This window comes from Podarcis liolepis (assembly GCF_965112155.1).
Source record: "Podarcis liolepis genome assembly, chromosome: 8".
NCBI lineage: Eukaryota > Metazoa > Chordata > Lepidosauria > Squamata > Lacertidae > Podarcis > Podarcis liolepis.
This window is the reverse complement of record NC_139560.1, coordinates 32,297,248-32,310,424: the sequence shown is the minus strand read 5'-3', so window position 1 is coordinate 32,310,424 and position 13,177 is coordinate 32,297,248. Positions and strand designations below refer to the sequence as shown.

Genomic DNA, 13,177 nt, shown 5'->3' with positions numbered 1-13,177 from the left:
AGTGGTACCTCGAGTTACAAACGCCTCGGGTTACAAACACTTCAGGTTACAAACTCCACTAACCTGGAAGAGTTACCTCGAATTGAGAACTTTGCCCCAGGATGAGGATGGAAATTGTGTGCCGGCAGCGCAGCGGCAGCAAGAGGCCCCATTAGCGAAAGCACGCCTCTAGTTAAGAACAGTTCAGTTAAGAATGGACCTCCGGAATGAATTAAGTTCATAACTAGAGGTACCACTGGATTTGACAGTGGAACAGACCCCCTCAGAAGATGGTGGACTCTCCTTCCCTGGAGATCTTAAAGCAGAGCTTGGATGGCCATCTGTCATGGAAGCTTTAGATTCCTGCATTGCAGGGGGGTGGACCAGATGACCCTCAGGGTACCTTCCAGCTCTACAGTTCCACAAGTCAATCAGTGTAGGCAGCAGATGGACCAGTGGTCTGACTTAGTATATGGAAGCTTCCTACATTCCACTACTCTTCCATGGGGTTCTGATGGCATCCATCCATCAAGCCAAAACCAAGTATTTTCTCCAAACAAGTTACTCAAAAAGACATTCAAAACAGATATCCTTGTATTTTTACACAGGGACAGATAACATGCCAACACAGATGAAGTCCTTCTGGAAAGGTGTGTTCACCACACGTGGCACTGTGTGAAGAACTAGCGGACAGGTGCATTGATGCTTCTGGAGGAACATGCACAGATAAAATGTCACATCAGAATAAGTGCATGTTCAAATCCACTCATGATATTGTTGGATTCAATGGGTCTCACACATACTAGAGAGCTGGTGTGGTTAGAGTGCTAGACTTGGGGTTGGAGAGATCTAGATTTGAATCCACACTCACATCTTCTGGGTAACCTCAGACTACTTATTATCTCTCAGCCTGAACTATCTCACGGGGTTGTTGTAAGACAAGATGGGGCAACAGCTCCTTAGAGGCTTACACACATAGATGTGAGTAGCAGTGCTTATCAGAGATGCTTTGCAATCCTTGTAGAAACTCCTTGGGAGTGGCTAACTATGCTTCCTAGTGTCAGGTATGGAGAACAACATTTTCCCTCTATTACATTGCAGGTAGCCGTAGAGGGACCCCTGTGCGTTGTTGCTCTGTCTCACAGAGATCTGCAGTCAAGAGAAGTATGATAAAGAAGGAGGAGATCTGGATTTGGATCTTGAAGACAGGCAGAGGGATTACTGAGGACATGAACTATTACCATTTCTCTGTCAGGGAACAGGATTTATTTCTTTTCCTTACATTATTTTCCATGAACAGGATGGAAAAAAATCTGTTTATGTACGCAACAATGGCCACACGGACATTGATCGCCCAACAGTGGAAAGAAGAACAAGTCCCAACTAAAGAAGATTGGCAACTTAAATTAATGGAATATGCTGAAATGGCTAAATGAACTGGAAGACTAAGAAATCAAGAAGACAACAAATATAAAAAAGAATGGAAAATGTTTATTGCATATATACAAAAGCATTATAAATACAATAGCAGGTGTTTTTTTTAAAAAAAACCCATTTGTAATATTAAGGACAATGTTCAAAACTGGAAATAATTAAAGGATAAGGAAATTATAGACTTGTACGATATAAGATAATATAAAAGAACCAGGGGAGGGAATGGAGGGAAGTCAAGGGATCTGAGTAATCCCAAAATACAGATGCAATAAAGTGTGAAAATGTTTTATTTTCTTTTTAAATTTTAATTGTATTTGTTTGTTATGGTGTATATGCTGATAATGTTTAAATGTGAAAATTAATTTAAAAATTATTTTAAAAATACATTATTTTCCATGGAGGGCCATAATTTCCATGTTTGAAGCCATTTCTTTAGAAGGGCAGGCCTGCATATTGCCTTGAGTGGCCTCTATAACAGGTTGATATTCAAACTGTGGAGAAATTTTCCAGCACGAAAGGGCACTCTTTCATTAACTGCACTACTTGGCAGGCTGAATATTAGTCCAATTTTAAAAATAATTTCTTTCGCAATGCTTGCACTCTCTTCACTGTTCATTGTTTTGATGATAAATAAAATAATCCACACACCGCTTAGGCTGGCATATCAGCCCATTTCAGGCATTCATTGCACACCTTATTACAAATCCATGAGCAGGAGAGCGGGGCTGTTTCTGCTGGCCCTCATCCTGCCATCTGTGGCTCACTGTCCCTCTGAATGTTGGGAGGAAGATTTGAAGTGGGGAGCCTGCTCTGTGCCCCTATAATTCAGAAGACTGCACATGTGATATAGAACCCTATAGAGCAGGCTCTCTGCTTTTGAAGGTCAGGCAGTGGGGATGTCAGAGGATTAGAATGGAAGACACATGCAGCTTGTGGGCAGACATGGCAGGTATGATCCAGCTCCATTTTCCATGCATACATTACAGTCATACTGAAATATACTCAGAGTCACAAAGTGATTTCATGCTCTTTATTCAGCTCATAGTGGTGAGGAGGAATGAATGAATGTCCCCTCACAGTATCTGCTTTATATACATTATTTACACAATGGGCTGCACATGATTGGCTAATTCCGGAATTCTACTGTAAGCCAATCAGGTTGTGGATTCACTTCTATCTGGAGCAGGATTGGGTGGTTCCTGCCAACCAATCATACTGCTGCATTGTTCTAGGACCAATCAGACTGCTGCATTCTGAATCCTATTGTTCTAGGACCAATCAGACTGCTGCATTTTGGATCCTATTGTTCTAGGACCAATCAGACTGCTGCAGTTTGGATCCTATTCAACTCAGTACATAACACATACCTTGGGTTGAATGTGCTTCGGATGAGCGCATTCAAGTTGCGCTCCGTGGCAACCCGGAAGTAACAGAGTGTGTTACTTCCGGGTTTCGCCGCTTGCGCATGCGCAGACGTTCAAAATAACATCACGTGCATGCGCAGAAGCGGCGAAAAGCGACGTGTGCGTGCGCAGACGTGCCATTGCTGGTTACGTTTGCTTCTAGATGCGAACGGGGCTCCGGAATGGATCCCATTCGCATCTAGAGGTACCACTGTATATGCCTGGAGAACCAGCATGTATATATAGCTCTTGTGAGTCCATTTTTTAAATATTATACATGTTTTCATCCTCATATCTTAAACTCTAAAACTTCATCCAAAATCTGTATAGGAGAGAGAGAAACAGGCTTTCTTTCAGTTGGAACTTTCCGGAACTCAGTTCCGGCACCTCTCAGGTAGGCGCCATTGCCATTCTAAGAGAATGAGGGAGGTTTTCATGGTGATTTCCAGCATCTCTCTTTTTTTAAAAAAATAGCACAGGACAGAACATATCCATCAAGCGGTGTGAAGGTAAATTCTCAAGTGCAGACTTTTTTCATTGCAATGCAACCACAACCCTCCTAGATAACGCAACAAAGGCTTCATCATGTGCTATTTTGTGACATTTTGGTGGTCGTCATAAATACATTTTGCCATTTTTTTCAGAATAAAAGTGGTAGTTTTTAACCCTTAGCCATGTGTGGTAATGTAATTTCTCTCTCCCTCTTGGCGAGATTCTGAGAGAAGCTTATTTATCTGGCATGCAGAGGATTTGCAAACAGCACCCCAGGAGATGACATCATCACCCCTGCTGTGAAATAAGTAGTGTTGCTTCAGCCCTGCCCATCCTCGCCACTGGGTGAACCACATCATCTTGTGTATGCCCTTTAGTGAGGCCTGACAAATTTTAAGATGGTATGGTACAGGCTTCTTGGTATGATAATTTTCTCCTGGTTCTCACATGTATGTTTAGTAGGCCACATGTCTGCTAAAGGAAAAGTCAAATCACCTTTAAGGGAACAGCCAGCTATTACCGACTCCAACTTGACTACTCTCTCTGACACAGTTAAGCCCAAGCACTTTCCAAAGTGTAAAGAATTTGGATAAGTGAATGTGACAAGCACTATCAGGTAGCTAGGGTGAACTGCAATGTGAGAACTTCTTGGTCACTTACTTGAAACCTATTTTTCTAATGTCCAAAGCCGCTTTAAGATATTCTTGAAAGTTTATTTATGAGTCTGATCAGCAAAGTGTTCTCACCCTTCCTTAAATGTAATGCATTTAGTATTTTGGAGTAGCATGTTTTTCAGTGTGGGAGTTGTCATGAGGAAAGCAAATGTTTTATGTACGCTAGTTTTGTGGTTGTGCCACTGTGGGACTGTGGTTTCAGTGGTGATTACTAGTTCTCTTCACTGCCTGGCAAGCCTCCTTTACCACTTAAACAAGCAAGCTGATGTTGTGGTAGGGCTAGCAGCCAAAGGATAACGAGTCAAGTCCAATCAATATACAGAAAGCAATTCTGTGTAATTTCTTCTTACCATATTGAGCTATAATTAGTCAGTACACTGGTGAAAGGGATACCTTGCAAAAAAAAATTATGACAACAAGGACAGTACATTTACATGAATATCCTCATTTAACAGCAATAACTCCAGCTTTTATTTATCTTGTTCATTTTCAGTTGACTCAGGTATTTTATCGTTCCAATTTCTTCTTTTTTGTTACTCTCTCTTCTTTGTATGTATATTTACAATGGTGGTCAGTGATGTATATTTATTCCCCCCCCCCCCCGTACTAATTGATTTGTTTCAGCTTTGGTCAGTTGGATAGACATGAATATAACATCGGCTACACAATGAGACCAAAAACCTATGTCCAAGGTACCTGAGGGAGGGCTTGAACCCTTATATTCCAGCTTGATGGACATGGGATGAATAAGTGAACGTCAGGAATTTCTGTCTACATTTCTGTTTCCATCAGCATTCTCAGACATCCCTACCCTCAGCCACTTTCAATGATAACCCTCAAAACCATCACCCACCAAAATTCTTAGGAAAAGTGCCCTCAGATCAAGGCAGAAAAATGGAAGCCTCTTTCTCAGGAGAAGAAAACTTGCAACTAATTGGAAGACGGATTCTGGCATAGCTCTTTCCAACATTAAAACTCTGGAACTTATTTTGACACGATAGTTTGATTTTCCTGGTTCACACACCTTCACCTTTTCTTCTGCTACCTGCTCGTTGGATTAACATCATTTGCTTCATGCAGTTTTATTAGGCACCTTTTGACTACAGGCTGGAAGAAACTGCTTTTCTAGCATTTTAAAGTGAAATGGGGAAAGTATGAAACATCTGGAATTAATGCATTCTGCTGCATTTTAAAAGACCCCCCCCTCCTCACAGATTTGAGAAGGGGAGGGGGAAATGTCAGACACTTTCATCCAGATTACTAAAATATATATTATGTCTTGCTGACAGGTCATTTTTGGAGAACGTTATCATCCCAAGTCAGTGGGTGGGTGGTCCCTTCAGGATTTGAAGGGAGGAAGCACATAGCATTCATAGATTTGTACAGTATAAAGTGGGTTACCACACAGTTCCTGTGGGTACATGGCATGCTAGCTTTTACTGTGTTTGTAACATTTAATAATCCACTCAACATGCACTACATGGCAAAACCAAGGAGGCATTAGTAATTCATCAACTATTCCCTCCCCTCCCCATGTTATACTTCTGTGTAGCAGGGAGCTTTATCAGGGATGGTGATAATGGTCCAAGTAGAACTGCAGAACAGATAAAAATGCACTACAGATAAAAATGCACTACAGCCGCAGAGCCAATCAGGTGCTTGTATTAATACTTTGCACGACAGCAATCTCCCCACCACCTCCCTCCTCACCCTGGGAAGCCACAGTAGCCCCCCCACCCCGCCATGAAGTGAGTGTTGCAGCTCCGCCCCACTTGATGAACTTCTTCTGACCACAGATTATTCCTTAGAAGGTCAACTAGAGCCCTATTCAGGGATGAGCATGCTGGCTTTCTTCTCTGCCACTGTCCCTGTAGCCCTCAAGGATATGGAAGCAGAATTTTCGGAAGTGCAGAGCTCTTTCTAGTCAGGCAGGCTCCCTGTGCAATTTTGAGTTCTAAATTGTTCACGGAGCTGCAGATGTTTGCTTCCACCTCATGAAGGGTGAGAAGAACAGTGTTGGGGGAAGGAGAGCTAGCGTGTTCTTTCCTCCTCTCCCACCATTGATTCTAAGCGCATGGGTGACTGGAATGCCTGTGCAGGACTTGTGTTCTGCATCTATAGTGGCTTCGTTTAGGATGTCGTCATTCCTTTTGAACAAGGCACTTAAACTAGTGGAACAGCATCTTTGATTATCTGCAAACAGTGGGCACATGATGGCCAGAGTTAAGCAGTGTTGAATCCTTCAGATTTGAATGGGATAAAGTGCACCTTTAATTTTCCCTGGATTATGCCATGTCATTTTTAATACAGTGCATTTTATTAACTGACCACATTCTCCTGAGCATGATGTTTGCGTAAATTATGCCTATTTAACATTTGAGCCGCTATTGGGTAATGTGGTGCATTACTGAGAAGCCTGGTTCAGCTGCAACCCTGTGTATGCCCCAGGACTAAAGGTGGATGCAACCATTAAGGTCCCGTCTGTCCCATTTCTGAACAGGGAATTTTAAAAATCCATGCTTGAAACCTAGCAAGCTCTCACTCTGACCTAGAGCAGACCAGCCACTAAAGGAACTCATGCTTAGGCTTTGCTAAAGTCTAGGTATACTCTGCACTCCCAGGCTACTGTGAATCTCAGGGAACCATATCCTTCCTTTCCATTTTCTAAATGTCTTTCTACACATGTATTGTCCAAACCCCAGTCATTGCTACTTCCAGTATCTTAGTGCATGCCCCACTCCAAATATGATGAGTCTGGCAAGCAAAACCTCTTGGCTGATAGAATGATAATACTGCGATGTTGAAATACACCCTTTATCTGCAATTATCTGCATTTAATCTGCGTCTGCTTGAAATTTATTTGTTTTTGATAATTCCCCCAACTGTATATTGGCATTGATGAATTCCAAGTAATACAGTTATACAGTGCAGTGACTGAAAACCATGCTTCTGTGAATACACATGTATGTGTTCACTTGTATGTGTAACGAGAAACATAGGCAAGCCTGGTAACATGGTGCAGTATATCAAATGGTATGTTTGGCCCGTAATTGATTTGCATGTATTCCACAATGCCCTGCATAGACAACCATAGCTTATATATGTTGTGGAGGTTATTGTGCTGTCGTCATCTGCAAAATGTTAGCTATGACATGGTCCTACTGAAAGCAACGGGATGTAGATGGGCCTGTTCCTCTGGTTTCAGTGGACAATTACTCATGACTAATTTTTGCTCAGTTGTGTCCCAAGCAATGGAAAAGGCGAAAAGGAAATATACTTCCTACCATAAGACCATCAATTCATCAGCCCACCATAGATCCAGAACATGGTCTATCACAAGTACAGATAAGGTGCCCTGCGAAGTAGATACGTTTGCTCTGCCAATGCTACTTGTAACTCAATACTTGTCTTATTATTCACATAATGATTCTTCAGAGAATCCGTAAAAAGTCAGAAATGGAGGGGGGAACCTGGCCTAACATTATAAAGCAATTTGCCCAGTACAAGGAAACACTGTTTAGCCAGGTTAGCACTCTTGCCCGTAAGCTGAATTGCAAATGACTAGCAAATAAGATATTAATTAAAATGGAAATTGAATCCATCTTATGGGATTTACGGGAGAAATCTGATTTTCATGAGGTCTCTTCTGAGTGCTCCTTGAGTATAGCTGGAAACAGTGCTTTAATCTTTATATAATCCAACTCAATAATTAAAATATTTTTTCCATAAACTTTAAAATATTAATAAAAACTTAACAAGTCTAGCCAAACTGCTGCTGGGCAATACTAAGGAGCTACTAATGATCATACATAATATATGCTTGCATTTTTGGCTCACTGGCCATTGCAATTTTTTATTCACAACTGCATACAATTACTGAAATTGAGCAATATTCACATGGCATTTCCCATCATTTTGTTAAATGCAATCTGCTGGTTGTGAGAATTTAAATGAGACTTTGAGGGACATTCGAAAGGAATGTGAATAGCATGCTAGCAAATAGGCAAGGAGCTGGGCAATAGATGTTGAATCCAATAGCCAGTATGGTAAGAAGCCTTGGGTGCCAGAGTTCCAATCACTGGGTGCATGAAATCCTTGAATGGGAACACAGTCTCCTTGGGGGCAAGGGTTCCTGATTATACCATTCCGCCTCCAATCCATGCCAATCAATGGAGCAAAAATCCTTCCCTGCCTTTCTTCATGAGTATGGAAATGAAGCTGCAATATATATGGGAAAATATTTGGGGTGGAACATCCTATTCCTTGTAGCGTAGCATAGAACAAGATGTGGAGGTGCTTGTGTATTACTTTCTCCTAGCTCAGAAAGATTGCTTGAATTAGGTCTTGTTCTAAGCCTACCCCACTGTCCTCACAGGGCCATGAGGTACATTGCCTTGAAGAAGCCATGGCTGCTTGAAAGAGGGCAGTTCTATGAATACAAGATTCTAGACGGTGGAGTAATGGCCTATTTTCCTGGTTGCCAAGGATCCTTATCTGAGATTTTGTTGCCCCAGACTTTCAAACTATTCTGTGCATTGAGGGTTTCCTAGATTATTGGAAAAGAACTATGCTACTCATAAGGTGTGCTACTCATAGGCTGCCTTCTCTCCTAGAGGTGTCCAAGTGGGATCCATAAGCTGCTGCCTCTTTCTGCAATAGCTTAGTACAACCATAGCACAGTCTTCTTGGATGTTGGAAACGGGCAATGGGCCTGACCCACTATGCAGCGGGGTGAAGCAACCTGGTTCAAAGGGATGGGCTATATGATGGTCGGAAATGATGCCTTAAGGATGCAGCAAGACTTTACAAAATATTGACCCTAGAAATTATGTGTGTGGAAGGGAACCTTTGGGCTCCTATTCAAGTAGCGAAATGTCTTGGGCCAGCACCAATAGTTAACAGTCCCCATCGTCACACACAAAAGCCAATTGAGTGTTTATAGGTCAAGGAACTGGTGGGGAAGTGAGCCATGGTGTTGTGCCCTGACTCTGACCTACACACATCCAGACTGTGCGCATTTATGCACTTAAGACTGTATGGATCTTAAGATACAGGGGCCGCAATAAATCTGCACAGTCTGCACACATAGAGTTTGCATGCACATAGACTGTTCACACAATTTACTTAAGATACATTGATTGGAGGCAGAGCCATCAAGATCCTGCTTCGTCCCTCCATGCTCACATGAATCCATCAGGGATGAGGAACCATCCAGATGTTTTTGGACTCCAATTCCCTTAGTCTGTGAACACTGGTAATTCCATAATTTTACTATGTGTTGTATGAAGAAGTACTTATTTTTAATTTTGTTTTGCTTTTAACTTGTCCCCTCCTCTTTTTATTGTGTTATTGTTTGGTTTTCAGTTTTTTACATTAATGTAAACCACTGTGATGTATTTTTAAATGATACATCAGGATATAAATATTTTTATAAATAAAATAAAAATCTTCTGAGATTCAACTTCATTGGATGTCCATTAATTTGAGTGTTATGGAGGACGGAGAAAAACTTTTTTCTGTCCATTTTCTCCATGTCATGCATAATTTTATAAATGCCTATCATGTCACATATAACTAACCTTTACTCCAAATGGAAAAAGTCCCCAATGCCGCAAGTTTTCCTCCACCCACTTTATAATTTTGGTTGCCCTTTTCTGAAGTTGCTAGTGAGTGAGGCGTGCTGTCCTTGCATGGGTAACTGAAAGAACAAATCCATAATCTGTGAGAGAAGTCTTGAGACCTGTATAAAATAGTGTCTTCTTACAATGTTAAGTGACGCTGGCTATTATTGGTTACCTTATAGAAGGCTAGGCAGATTGTCAGCATCAGTTCACCACAAGGTCTGACTGCATTCTTGTCACCAGTTTGGCTAGGGCATTTTTTTCTGATTGCAGTTCATCTATATGATGTAAGCTGATGAAGCAGGAAAGTGGTCTGATTAATCGCTCTTCTGTAGAACCACAGAGCAATGAAGGGCATCTGCCCTTTCTATCTGAACATCCTCACATACAAAATCCCCCTGGAATTCATTTGTGAAAGAGTGTGACAGCAGTGTGGTCCTTCCCAGTCATATAATTATGCTAAACCATGATTGCAGAAAAATGTGCTGGTTACCCACAATGCTATATTTCATGTTATTCTCTTAGGCCACCATTGCCACCAGTACGGAAAAAGAAATCAGCTGAGAATAGCTTAGGAAAAAACAAAATCATTCTGGCGGCAAAACCAAATCCTCTGAAGAAGTGGTTGTGAGCTCATCCAGTCCATCTCCATCTAAAGTCAAGTGTTTGTCAGAAGGTCTCAGTATTTGGGCTTTGGACTGATCACCAATGTTTCTTACCATCAAGGATGAGTTGTCACATTTCCACTCTGTCTGTTTTTGTAATGTGGAGAGATGGACTGCCTATGGCCCTCCAGATGTTGTTGGATATAACTTGCATCAACCAGAGCCAGCTTGACCAATACTCAGGGATGATGCCCAGCATCATCTAGAGGGCCACAGGTCCCCCCCCCACTAGTTTTAAGAATATGTGTGTGCTCACAAATTTATAGTAAACATATTCATGGAAACCACAGACTTGTAGCATGTATTCATGAAAGACTTTCATATGAATGCTCTTCAAATATTCTTCACGCTGCAGCTAACCTGCAGCGTAGACAGTAGGCCCCATTTTGTTGTGATCTGTGAAGTGGTCCTAAGCATAACATGTAAATCCGTACAATAACAACTCCCTCTTCTTTGTCACCTGAAATTCACAAGAAGGTTTTTACTTCAAACATCTAAAGTCTTAAGCAATACATGTAAGTGGGGTTGGTTTTTTTTTGGGGGGGGGAGCATTTTAATATCTGTCAGGATAAGAGTTTTACCCAATAAATAAAGGGTGTGTGTGTGTGGTTTTTTTTTTCTTAATAAGATCAGTTGCAAACTTACTAGTTAGAGATAATCTAATGCAAAGTAAATTCTTATCTACCTTCCATGTAAGTAATTCACTTTGAATCTAATGTCTGTATGGAGACTGATTCTAGCCTCGGTCAAACCCACATTTGTCAAGGTTGCAAAAATGTTATGTTCCCACAAATCAAACAAATGCAGTCAGAGCACAGTCATAAAGTTTAAGTGCTTATTTACTTTCTGATAATTTAACAGCCCAAACTGAAATTGTAATCATCTTAAGATCTATCGTTTCTGTTATATTTTCCTGAACATAAAAACTGCAATAAATTTTTAAGAGCAGATACAAAATCAGTATATCAGATCATAAGAAGAGCCTGGCTGGATCAGACCACAGTAAAGTGAAATAATCTTTTTCATTTAAATTCTGACGGTGTAGGTGTATGCAAGGTTGCATGTCAGCCCAAGCAGACATCATTGAAACACAAACACAACATTTTTGGCTACAGGTTACTGTAGCAAAAAAAAGATTAGAAACAGTGAACTAGATAATATTGATGGAAGTTGTTCTGGAGATTCTGAGGCTTAATCAGAAGTTGACTTTGCTGATGGCACTTCTGTTTTTCTTTTATATTGTTGATGTTTGTTATGTTGTTATTATGTTTGTATTAGGTATATTATAATGTAATTGTCATGGCACAATAAACTTACGAAATGAGAATAAGGTTACTCATGACCAGGTTATCCTAGTTATTGCTAGACTTTGATTTATATGATATGGCAAAGTGCCACTGAGTATCTCAAGATGGGAAAAGAAATGACCTCAGCTGATATGATGCTACACTCTACCACTGTTGTTTCTCTTGTTGTTTAGTCATTTAGTCATGTCCGACTCTTTGTGTCCCCATGGACCAGAGCACGCCAAGCACTCCTGTCTTCCACTGCCTCCCGCAGCTTGGTCAAACTCATGTTTGTAGTTTCGAGAACACAGTCCAACCATCTCGTCCTCTGTCGCCCCCTTCTTGTTTCTCTAGTACACCTCAACTGGACCACTGAAATATTTCTTTTGTATTCAAGTGCAGGGATGATTAGCAATGGGAGTTTTCATTGGCATCAACCTGGCTTCCTATGTCACAACCAAAACATGCTCAGTGGCACCAGCTTACACCACAAAGTGGTGTGACGTGACGTAAACATACATCAAATGTTACCTGTGTCACACCTGGCTGCCACTTTTCTGTGGCCTAATCAGCACCAAGGTGTGAACCATGTGGGCTGGATGGTGGCATGTTGGTCCTAACTACCAACAAGGATTCCTGCCTTTATTTCTAGGTGGATCTCCACTCTTTCCAGAGGGTAATCAGTTTATTTATTTCAGGTCAGGGGTGTCAACTTGAATAAAATATTGGGGGGGGCAGGGGCAGGTAAGCCCCATCCTACATAATCTATCACAAAACATGGCACACTCACTATTTGAATCAACTATGTGACACATCAACTGGGGGGACGGGGGCTCAGCCCCCTCGAATATTTTATAGGAGAGGCAAAGGCACCTTGCCCCCCAGGAGTTGGCTCCCATGTTTCAGGTGCAAAACTGTCTCTGCCTTGCACGGCTGGAGCTGAGCACACTTTTTAACCTTTTGAGTTCATCTAGGCGGGACGCGGGTGGCACTGTGGGTTAAACCACAGAGCCTAGGACTTGCTGATCAGAAGGTTGGTGGTTCGAATCCCTGTGACGGGGTGAGCTCCCGTTGCTCGGTCCCTGCTTCTGCCAACCTAGCAGTTTGAAAGCACGCCAGTGCAAGTAGATAAATAGGTGCCACTCCGGCGGGGAGGTAAACGGCGTTTCTGTGTGCTGCTCTGGTTCGCCAGAAGCGGCTTAGTCATGCTGGCCACGTGACCTGGAGGCTGTACGCTGGCTCCCTCGGCCAATAAAGTGGGATGAGCACCGCAACCCCAGAGTCATCCATGACTGGACCTAATAGTCAGGGTTCCCTTTACCTTTACCTTTAGGTGGGCTACAATTCTACCTCTTCCTGAAGGCTTCCCCCTCACTGCATCTCCATGGCAGAAGGCCCCAGTGGCTTCTCTTGAAGAGCAGGACAGGCCTCCCTATCCTGGAAATCTATGGGCCACTTTCAGGCCAGCCCGGCAACTCCGCGCCCCGCCCCTTTCCCACACGAGCTCGGCTAATTGTCCACTGACCCGCCCTCGAGCAGGTCTTTGAGTGACATCACGCTTAGCGTCTCACCGGAGCCCCTGACGTGGGCTGCTGCGGCATCCAGTCACCCAAAACGGGGTCA

At 42.2% G+C, this 13,177-nt stretch overlaps 1 long non-coding RNA gene across 1 annotated transcript in view; it reads right to left on the bottom strand.

Moving 5' to 3' along the window:
- The window catches only part of LOC310713432, a 304,345-nt gene extending 304,174 nt beyond the window's left edge, over positions 1–171 (bottom strand). Inside the window, exon 1 of the long non-coding RNA XR_014529239.1 lies at positions 9–171. This is a non-coding gene — a long non-coding RNA (uncharacterized lncRNA). The remainder of the gene's footprint in view (positions 1–8) is intronic.
- Positions 172–13,177: the final 13,006 nt, after the last annotated feature.